Here is a 12,321-nt window from a genome sequence, read left to right as displayed (position 1 = left end):
AAAGGCATACATCACAAAGATAAGTACAGATACATTTGATTACATGAAGATTAAATACTTTTATATAGTGAAAAGCAAGACAACCTGGAAAAAATTACTTATATTACATAAAATAGAAAAAGGATCAATAGATTTAACTTTTCAGTCCAAAGACAGAAAAACACCCCAATTTTAACTGGGCAAAGATAGTTTGCCAATGATGAAATATTAACTGACAAAAGCATAAATGAAGGTATGTCAAAGAACGTGCATTAGAACAAATATATTTAGTAATATCAAAGAAATCAATGATGGCTAGTGTTAAGTGTGGGAGGAGAGAAATGTACACTTTTGCATCTTGATGTTAAAGCACATATCAATATCAATAGCATCACAATCATTCCCTTTGACACAATTTCCACTTCTGAGAATTTATAAGCAAATAACCAACAATATACAGAGATTTAGCCTCAAATATATTCATTTTCTGTAACAGTAAAAACGTGTAAAAAACTTAACTGTTCAGCAATATCTGACTATTAAATAAATTATAGCACATCTACACTATGAAGTATTACACAGCTATTACAAATAAGTACACATGAATATAAAGAAAATGTAGTCATGCTATCATTAAGTAATAAGGTTATTTACAACAGAATATAAGTATGGTGTCATATCTGTAAGCAAAAAAGTATATGCTTAAAGAACTTAGAAATGCATGTATCAAAGCTTAAGAATGACTATATGTGGGTAAATTTGTTGACTGTATTTTCTGATTTTCCTTTAATTAACTCTTATGTTATTTTCAGTTTTTAGCATAAAATCTATTTACAGAGTTAGAGTTTTCAAAGTATTTTTGCATGTTAATTACTAAGTTTTTACAATACAATATCCAGTACACAGATAGCATTATAACTAGTTTACATTTGAGTAATCTGAAAGAGAGATTTAGTGACTTTCTGAGTATCAGGTCAATGAATATATGATGTCAAAGCCAAGCACTGATTCCAGTTTTTACTATAAATCCAAGATCATCCCCCTGGTGTGAAACACCAATATTTCTCACGGGGACTACTATAAATTCCTCCTATATTTATTCAATGAGACTTTGCAATTTAAAAATAAAACAAAAACCTGCTTAATTTTATTTTGAGTGGGGAAAGAACAAGGAAATGCTTGCCTTGCTCAATCTGTCTAATTTTGCCTCAGCACTGGGCAGCTCCATTATAGAAAATGTATAGCTAATATGCAGATACACAGTTTAATTAAGTGGTATTGTGAATTCTTCATTTGATGGCCCATGATAAAAATTTCTAGAAAATGAAAATTCAGGGCAATTTGAAGAACTATTTGTATTTGCCCTCTTTGTTTCCCATGTAATCTTTGTTTAGACAACAACAGTTTACAACTATGATGAGTTAACTTCCTCTGTGCCAATATTTCCTCTCCAACATTGACACAGCTGGTGAGCAGTTATACAACTGGGCAAAAAAGAAGCAGATGAAAAACCTCCTGAATATGTCTGCAGTTCAGACACAAGCCAGTTTAAGAACGTACTGTTTCATTAAAGTGGAGTACATGGTAAAATGCCTTCAGGTCAGTGCAATAGGAAGTACTCTAGTGAGATTTGAAACAAATAAGAATAAAATCCCAATGAGCATAAAGAGGTCTTTAGTCAGCAAAACATGTTTGCTTTTGCTATCAATACCATTTGCTCATAGGCAAAATCTACAAAACTGGGAATCACACAATATCCAGTAAAAATAAGAAAGATTCACTATTGATGAGTAAGTAGCATTCTGCATTCCTGTTTTAAACAAAAACTTTTAGGAAATTAATTTCTTCTAAGGATACTTTTTACATTTTCAAGCTAGGAGAACATTTATTTCTGAATGGATGGATTTTTTTTTTTTTCAAAATAATACTTGTCTAAGAATTCAGCTAGAGTAAATATGGTATACCTTCCCACCCATACATTTTGATATCCTTCCATAGTTTCCTCTTTTCCATACTGCCTCAGCGTAAGCCCTGTTTAACTAAAGATAAGAGACCCATCAATGGCTCCCTCCTTCGAAACTTCAAACTGACTTACTCATATGAAGTGACATATTCAGCATCTTCATCTTCAAACCTAGAAAGTCATTCTGACATACTTTAGCCATCAAAAAATGCAAAAATATATCATTAGATATTTGCTACACAAAAGAGTGATAAAGAATTTATTTGAATAACAAGAATTCCATGAATCTAAAGGATATAGTAAACATGACTTAGCTCACTCAAAGACCTAATATTTAAGAAAGAAAATTAGTTATTAACCAAAAACTCTTTTCTCATGGATATTGCCAACACTGAATTTTGCATATTTTTCTCTTTTCTATGTATATATATATATATATATATATATACACATATATATAAAATAATATACAGATACAGAATATATAAATAATATGTGTATAGGCATATCTCAAAGACATTGTGGGTTTCATTTCAGACCACTGCAATAAAGCAAAAACTGCATTAATCGACTCACACAAATGTTTTGGTTTTTCTGTGCATATAAAAAGTTATTTTTACACTACACTGTAGTCTGTTAAGTGTGCACTGGCATTATGTCTAAAAAAATTATGTACATACGTCAATTTAAAACTATTTTATTGGTTAAAAAATGCTAATGATCACCTGAGCCTTTAGCGAGTCAGAATCCTTTTGCTGGTGGAGGGTGTTGCCTCCATGTTGATGGCTGCTGACTAATCAGAGTAGTGGTTGCCAACAGTTGGGGTGGCTGAGGCAATTTCTCAAAATAAGACAACAACAAAGTTCACTGTATCAAATGACTCTTCCTTTCACAAGTGATTTCTCTGTAACATGATGCCATTTGATAGCATTTTACCCACAGCATAACATTTTTTCAAAATTGTAGTGAATCCTACACCACTGCTGTATAAACTACAGTTTACTTATATGGAATGAGTTAGGAAGACGTTCCTCTAATTTTTTTGAAAAAGTGTAAGAATTGATATTAATTCATTTTTTAAAGTAGATAGAATTAAGTGGTGAAGCCATCAGATCGTGGACTTTGTTGAAAGCCCTTTTATTACTGATTCAATCTCATTACTAATTTTTGGTCTGTTCAGGTTTTCTATTTCTTCTTGGTTTAGTCTTGGTGGGTTTTATGCGTCGAGGATTTTATCCACTTCCTCTAGGTTTTCAAATTTATTGTAGAGTTGTTCATAAGTCTCTAATAATCCTTTTTATTTTTGTCATATCTGTTTTGAGGTCTTTTTGTTTCTGATTTTATTTATTTGGGTAGAACTCTTTTTCTTAGTCAAGCTAACAGTTTGCTGATATTTTTAAACCTGATTTTTTGTTGTTAACCTTTTGTAATTTTTGCCTCAATTTTGTTTATTTCTGTTTGGTCTTTAGTATTTATTTCCTTTTAATAATTTGGGCTTTGGTTTGTTCTTACTAGTTTCTTGAGGTAGAATTATTAGGTGGTTTATTTTAAATTTTTCTAGTTTTTTTAAAATTAGGCATTTATTGCTGTAAAGATGCTTCTTAATACTGCTTTTGCTGTGTCCCCTGTGTTTTGGTATGTTGTGTTGCTAGTTACATTTGTTTCGAGGAATTTTTAAATTTCATTCTTAATTTCTTTCTTCACTGATTGTCACTTAAGAGCATGTTGTTTAACTTCCATATATCTGTATGGTTTTGAATGTTCCTCTTGTTATGGATGTCTAGTTTTATTCCATTGTGGTAAGAGACTTGATATAATTCCAGTTTTTAAAAATTTGTTGAGAATTGTTTTATACCCTAACATATGATCTATCTTGGATAATGTTCCATGTGCTGATGAAAATAATGAGTATTGTGCAACTGTTAGGTGAAATGTTCTGTAAATGTTTGTTATGACCATTTGGTCTATGGTGCAGTTTGAGTTTGATGTTTCTTTGTTGATTTTCTGCCTATATTTGTCTAATGCTGAGAGTGGAATACTGAAGTGCTCAACTCTTATTGTAATAGGGCCTATCTCCCTCTTTAGATTTAGTAATATTTGCTTTATATATTTGGGTGCTGTAGTGTTGAGTGCATATATATTTACAATTACCTACATATTACAATTATGTTGTATTTCTTACTGAATTGAACTCTTTATTATTACATAATAATCTTGTCACCTTTTATGATTTTTAACTTGAAGTCTGTTTTGTCTAAGGATAGCTATTCCTGCTCACTTTTGGCTTCTGTTTGCATAGAATATCTTTTTCCATTCCTTCATTATCAGTCTATGTGTTTCTTTACAGGTAAGGTGAATTTCTTTTAGATAAAATACAGTTTGGTCTTATTTTTTAATCCACTCACCAAGTCTATATCCTTCATGGGGTATATAATCTACTAACATTCAAAGTTATGTTAGGAGTTACTTTTGACATTTTATTGTTTTCTGGTTGTTTTGTGTATGTCTTTTTTTTTTTTTTTTTTTTTTGAGACAGAGTTTCGCTCTTGTTTCCCAGGCTGGAGTGTAATGGCGCGATCTCAGCTCACTGCAACCGCCGCCTCCTGAGTTCAGGCAATTCTCCTGCCTCAGCCTCCTGAGTAGCTGGGATTACAGGCACGCGCCACCATGCCCAGCTAATTTTTTGTAGTTTTAGTAGAGACGGGGTTTCACCATGTTGACCAGGATGGTCTCGATCTCTTGACCTTGTGATCCACCCACCTCGGCCTCCCAAAGTGCTGGGATTACAGGCGTGAGCCACCGTGCCCGGCCCTTGTGTATGTTTTTTTTTAGTTCCTCTGTTTACTTTTGAAGTTGGGTAGTTTTCTGTAGTGATAAAGTTTCATTTCTTTCTCTTTATCCTTTATGTATTGACCCTACCAGTGGCTTTTAAAGTTTTATGTTTTTATGATGGTTTTCATCTTTTTATTTCCAGATGTAGGACTCCCTTGGGCTTTTCTTGTAAGGCTGGTCTAGTGGTGATGAATTATCTTAATTTTTGTTTATATGTGACAGATTTTATGTCTTCTTCATTGGTAAAGGATAGCTGGCTGGGTGTGGTGGTTCACACCATGTGTTGTGGTGGCTCAGTCCCAGCACTTTGAGAGACCAAGGTGGGTGGATCACAAGGTCAGGAGTTCGAGAGCAGCCTGGCCAATATGGTGAAACCCCATCTGTACTAAAAATAGAAAAGTTAGCTTGGCAAGGTGGCATGTGCCTGTAGTTTCAGCTACCTGAGAGGCTGAGGCAGAAGAATTGCTTGAACCCAGGAGATGGAGGTTGCAGTGAGCCAAGGTAGATAGCACTCCATCCTGGACAAGAGTGAGACTCCATCAGAGAGGAAGAAGAAAGGGAAGGAAGGAAAGGAAGGAAGGAGGAGGGAGAGAAGGAAGGAAAGGAAGGGAGAGAGGGAGGGAGAGAGGGAGGGAGGGAAGGAGGAAGGAAGAAGGAAGAAGGAAGGAAGGAAGGAAGGAAGGAAGGAAGGAAGGAAGGAAGGCAGGCAGGCAGGCAGGCAGGCAGGCAGGCAAGAAAGCAAACAAGCAAGCTGTGCTGGATATAATATTCTTGGTTAAAAGATTTTTTTCTTTTTCTTTCAGAACTTTGAATACATAATCCCATCTTCTTCCAGCCTAAGGTTTCTGCTGGGATATCAGCTGTTAGTCTAACAGGGATTCCATTACAAGTGTCTTGATGCTTTTCTCTTGCTGTTTTAAAATATCTTTGTCTTTGATTTTTCACAACTTGACTGTATGTCTAGATTGAATGTATTTGGGGTTCTTTGATCTTCCTGGAAATAGATGTCTAGTGCTCTCTGAAGAGTTAGGAAGTTTTAGGCTATCATTTTATTAAATATGTTTTCCTCACATTTTCTCTTCACTTTTTTCTGTAATGCCCTAATATGAATATTTGTTCAAATTAATGGTGTCCCATAAATCCTGTAGGCTTTTTTCATGCTTTTTTGTCTGCCTGTGTTATTTCAAAAGACTTGTCTTCAAGTTCAGAAATTATTTCTTCTGCTTGTTCTTATAGGTAAAGCTGTTAATTGTATTTTTCATTTTATCTATTGGACTGTTTAGCTCTTAAGGCTTCTGTTTGGTTCATTTGATGATATCTGTGTCTTTACTGAATTTTTCATTCAAATCATGTTTACCTGATTTCATTAACTTATCTATCTGTATTACCTTATATCTCACTGAATTTCCCTAAGATTATTCTTTTGAATTCTTTTTCTGACATTTTGTATGTTTATGATTAGGGTCTATTATTGGATAATTATTATTTCCCTTTGTAGGCAACATGTTTTCTTGCATTTTCATGGTTGTGTTTCTATGTTGATTTCTATGCATCATGTGAAAAAGTCACCTTTTCCAGTTTTATGGAATAGGTTTACTTGTATGAATTTATTTGTATGAATGGGTCTTGGGTGTCACTTCATTGGGGTATATTGGCCTTAATTCTACATGGATGTAGTAAGTGTAGTCCCTATGTAGTTTATTCAGCTGTGATAAACTCTAGTAACATTTGCAAGTTTCTCAGTGGAGTAGGCTAAGGAAGTGTGTGGTGATGGTGGTGCAGCTTTGCCTGGGGTGGGCTCATTGGGCTGCTTCTCAGGGTAGGGGTATGGGCAGGCATACATGGAGTCATAGGAGTATGTCTTTGTGGGAGCTGGCCATGGTATGTTACTGTGGCTAGGAGCATGGGGATGCAGTTGCTCAACCAGGGCATGCCTGCCAGATGTGGCTTACACGGCAGTTTCTCAGGCCCAGAATGCAGGCACACAGCTATTTACCTGGCCTTGGAAGCATGCACTCCAGGAGTGGCCTGAAGGGCTATTTCCCATGCCTGGTATGTGAGTACACAGCTGCTCATCTGGCCTGGGGCCAGCGTGCTGGGGAAAACTCATGGTCCAAATGTATAGCGGCATGGCTGCTAAGCTGGACTGAAGGTATCTTTGCCAGGGCTGGCCAAGAGGGAGTGTTTCTCAGGCCTGGGATACAGTCAAATGACTTCTCAGCTGTCCTGAATGTGTGTCTGCTGGGGGTGGTCTAGGATGTGGACTAGCTCAGGATGTGGGCATACTGCTGCTCAACTAGCCTGGGTGGTACCTGCCAGGGGAAGCCCAGGGGACTGCTTCTATGACCCAGGATGTGGGCACAAGGCTCTCAGCTGGCCTAGGGTTATGTCTTCTGGGAGTAGCCCATGGGGATCTTTCTCAGCTCCAGGACGTGGGCATTAATGGCCGACTGGCTTGTCTGAAGGTACATCTGCTGGGAATGGGTATAGTACTGTTTCTCAGGCTCATGAAAGGTTGTACAGCTGCTTAGTTGGCCTGGGAGTGTTTCTTTGGGGTGTGGCCTATAGGGCTGTTGCTCAAGTTGGGACATAGGTATGTGACTGCTTAGTTGGCCTGAGGGTATGCTGGCCAGAGTAAGCTCCCAGAGTTGTTTCTCAGTCCTGAGGCTTGGGCACACACAGCTGCTTGTTTCTCAGGTGTGAGACACAGGTGCGAGGCCCACTCAGTGGTGTGCCTGCTGGGGGCAGCCTGTGGGACTGTTTCTCAGGCCCTTTATTAAAGGCAGAGGGCTGCTGGGCAGGCCAGGAGCATGTCTGTGCTGGATGGGCCTGCAAGGCTGTTTCTCAGGCCCTGAGCATGGGCTCAGAGTTAACTCTGCTGACCTGGGGGTGTATCAGCTGCTCAGAGGCTTAGTTAGGGACCTCTCCCACTTGGGAGAGGGCATGTAGTGGTTTGGCTGGCTCAAGGGTGAATTCACCCTGGATGGGACTGCAGATAATTCCTCTGTCTGGAAGCATGGTGGCGAGGGGTTGATTTCCTTGCTCTGCAGGACTTGAGTTACAGCCAATCCTGGGACCAACCTCCACACAGCTGGGGTTATGTATTTAACCCACCCATGTAGCATTGGTGTACTGAAGATAAAGCTCCAGTGCTGGAGAGGTGTAGTGGCTACTGGCCCCTAGAGGAGGGCACACTCAAGAGATGACTCTGGTCTCAAGATGGTGCTTTGTTGCTGCAGCTTAGATCTCTGGGGGTGGGACGTCTTCACCTTGTATTACTAGTCCAGGACATACAGTAATATCTAAGGGGCAATAAAATAAAGCACAATAAAATAAGGTATACATGTATACACACACACACATATATATAATATGTATATATGCACATATGCTAAACAATGTATATACATATGTACATATATATGTAAAAGTATGTATAAAGACTACTGATGTTATTAATTTGGGTCAGTGCTACGGAATATATAGATACATATACATGTACATATATAGATACACATATTAAGATGTATGTATCTATATGTGCACATATATAGGTGTGTGTGTGTATATATATGTGTGTGCACATATATAGGTGTGTGTGTATATATACACACACACACACACACACATATATGTGTGTAGGTATCTATATATATCAAACATATATATAAAGGATATATCCGTGCACACATACATATATACAAATGTGTGTGTGTGTGTACACATATATCCTTTAACACGGACTCAAATTAATAATATCAGTTCATCTTCAGTGACACTACCATTGAAAGGCACATTATATCAGATATATCAAAGTAGTGAAAGACTACTGATGTCATTTTATCCGGGCCAGTGTTAAGGATTAAAAATGTACATGTCAGATCAAGCGACTCCAGAGACTTAATTTTCAGAGACTTGGTTGATGTTATGTACAATTGCTCTACATTTATAAATGGGTTGAATTCTGAAAATGTATATGTCAATTAATATTTGGAATCTAGTATTAATATATCATTTTTTTTCCTAAAAGAAAGCCTTATATAATGTAAAGAATTCTTGTTTGGGCCTTAATAACAGCCTAGTGAATCAAAATTTAAGTGGAGTTATTTATTATTTCATTTGTGAGTGAATCTTACCAATCTCACTATCTCCCTCTCTTCTTTCTCTCCATACATTGATGACTCTCCCACAGAGTACTCTTTTTAATTCAGTGGGGTAATAGCCAAACAATTAAAAATGAACATAGCAAGACTCCACATGTCTTCCTAGATGTATTTTTCTAATACAAATTAGCAAAAATTACTCTACAATTTATAATCTAGTTACCCTAAAAAAATTGACATGTTAATCAGTTATTTATTTGAACCTGGTATTTAATTTTTCTCTAGAAATGAGGTTTCAGATGTTTGTAATGAAATTCTTAGGCCTATAAAAAAAACTTGTGAATCAACTTTATCTACATTTCTTTACTCCTAACCCTAATCCCCAAGTTACCGTTTCTGGAAAAATTCACATAAATTCAACTTCAGTTTGTAAATACCCACCTTGCTTGCCCTTGTAGTTTTCTGCCTTCTCACTTTTAAATACCAATAACTCTTCACCAATCATGGATGTCCAATTGGTTGGTGGGTTTGCCTTTGGGGCAGTAGCCTCATGTGATAACAGAGGGAGAGACCACGGTTCTGCTAACTGTATTCTTCACTGTTGACAGCTTCTCAGCTCCCTGCCCACTGTTACCTCCTCCATGTTAAAAATAGGACTGCCTCATCTCTTGGTTCACTCCAATAGTGTGTCATACACACATTCTCATATTTTCCTAAGGTTTTTGGCTGCTGCTAAATAAGAGTGATCAATGGAATAGGAATAAGTAGTATTGCTCTTATGACTTGTTCTTCTTTTATCCAACTGGATCCAAAAAAGATAGAAAGATAACTGCAGATACTACAGTAATTAGGCTTTAGAAAACAGTATCTAAGACGCTCTGTATTGTTATGAATGCTCCAGACAATGAACTTCCCAAATTTGAATCTCTTTCTCGACATGTATGTTTTTTTGTGTGTCTATGTGTATATTTACATATATATGTTTACATCTAGCTTTTAATTTATTTAGACCTCACATTTTGCTGAAGGTTGCTTCATGAGTTACTGATGTCTTTTCACTGAAGTCAGTGATAATGGAGTAAAAAGGTACACAGACATAAATACCACATGGTTTTCTCTTTTTTTGACACTATTAGCAAAAACATTTTTTGCACCAAAGGAGTTTTCCCATAAAAATAAAATATCAAATATATACATATGTAATGGGTGAAGGTATGCAAATCCTGTAAGTCCAGTAAGTAAATTCCAACAATTAGCAAAGACTAATTTTTCAATGGCCAACTAATTAAACCACAATTAAATGACAGTATAAAAATTAATCCTATCTGCATATTAGAAATACATTTTAATTCATCCATGCCTCCACTGTACTATAAAATGAATAGAGAAAATTTTTATTTACTAGCTTAAAAAATAAATACTACATATTCAACTAGTGTACTACTGCTTAATGAACAATTACAAAACTCTTACCCTGATGTTTCCTTGCAAAAGAAGTGGTAATACATAGTGCAAAGAACCTCTTTAAAAATCAGTTACTGATTAAACACACTCTTTTCATAGCTTCTATAACATCTGATTAATTCTGTAAATTTTATTGAGCATTACACTATAATTAACTTGCATCAGGTTTTCCCTATTACTTAAATTTTTAATGATTTACTTCCAGTAGAGGTTTGAACATGCCTTTGAAAACCATCCATCACATCCTTCCTTTCATCTGTCATGCTACTCTTTCCTGTCCATGAGACACAGACAGGTAGCTGCAGGCCTAAGAAAGGGCTGCATCCAGTGACCTGGTGGGTTTGGGGATGGGTCTGAACACCAACCTCACATGTTCACAGAGCTCTGGAGTGTGAGAGACAAGTCCCTATTCCACTAGCTCCATTCCTTTCTGCCCGGGGCTTCACTGCTTGTCAGCTGCTATCTCCTCCATGTTGCAAGTAGGATTCTCTCCTCCCTTAAGACACTCTGGTAGGCAATTGAACTCAGGAACTCTAAGTCCCTTAAAAAACTGCGTACTAAGAACTAGGGATGGCCAGGCGCGGTGGCTCAAGCCTGTAATCCCAGCACTCTGGGAGGCCGAGGCGGGTGGATCATGAGGTCAAGAGATCGAGACCATCCTGGTCAACACGGTGAAACCCCGTCTTTACTAAAAATACAAAACATTAGCTGGGCATGGTGGTGCATGCCTGTAATCCCAACTACTCAGGAGGCTGAGGCAGGAGAATTGCCTGAACCCAGGAGGCGGAGGTTGCGGTGAGCCGAGATCGCGCCATTGCATTCCAGCCTGGGTAACAAGAGTGAAACTCCGTCTCAAAAAAAAAAAAAAAAAAAAAAGAACTAGGGATGACAAATACACAAGCAGAAAGAAGCAGCTCTTCTATGACTTGCTCCTCTTTATGTAACTCCATCAAAAAAGGATGCAAAGTTATATACAAATGCTACAATGAGAAGATATAGAAACTCTGTTAAAAAACACTCTGTATGGCCATGCAGGCTCCTGAGAGAAAATTCCACAAATGTTCGTCCGTCTCCTTGTTTTATGATTCAATTGTGTGCATGGGTTTGTTTGTGTATGTGTGTTGAGAAAAGTGTGTATAGATGGATGGATGATGACTAGATAGATGGATGGATATGTTTGATTATGTGCCTGTGTGTATGTATACTTCTGTGCACACTTATGCATACATATGTCTTTATCTATTTATAACTCACCTTTCATAGATAAATGTCTCCTGGGTTTCTCCTGTCAGTTCACTTGTGTGTGGACTAGACGATGATAAAAGAATACAGTCAGACAGGTGACATAATTCAAAATTTACTTTTCTTGAAAAACTAGCTTTCTTTACACACAAACTGGTTAATTTTTGACTATTCATGTGTATAGCACTATTTGGATCTGAAATATCTTTTTCGAATTAGAAGTCAGGATTTATATGGCTACCACCATGTTAGGATGTGGAAAATAGTAATGCTTCCAAATTTAAGTAAACCTTTTTATTACAACCTCAGTTCCAATGTGTGAGAGCCTTTATGGTGGCAGTTATTTCAAACTCAACTCCAAAGGCCGGGCACGGTGGCTCACGCCTGTAATCCCAGTACTTTGGGAGGCCGAGGCGGGTGGGTCACGAGGTAAAGAGATCGAGACCATCCTGGTCAACATGGTGAAACCCCGTCTCTACTAAAAATACAAAAAATCAGCTGGGCATGGTGGCGCGTGCCTGTAATCCCAGCTACTCAGGAGGCTGAGGCAGGAGAATTGCCTGAACCCAGGAGGTGGAGGTTGCAGTGAGCCAAGATTGCGCCATTGCACTCCAGCCTGGGTAACAAGAGTGAAACTCTGTCTCAAAACAAACAAACAAACAAACAAACAAACAAACTCAACTCCAAATTTTAGGTAGTAGGCCCTCTTACTCCATTGAATGTCCTGTTTCAGAGGCC

This window comes from Sapajus apella, unplaced genomic scaffold, assembly GCF_009761245.1.
Source record: "Sapajus apella isolate SASKATOON/1434 unplaced genomic scaffold, GSC_monkey_1.0 scaffold9, whole genome shotgun sequence".
NCBI lineage: Eukaryota > Metazoa > Chordata > Mammalia > Primates > Cebidae > Sapajus > Sapajus apella.
This window is presented reverse-complemented; position numbering follows the sequence as displayed.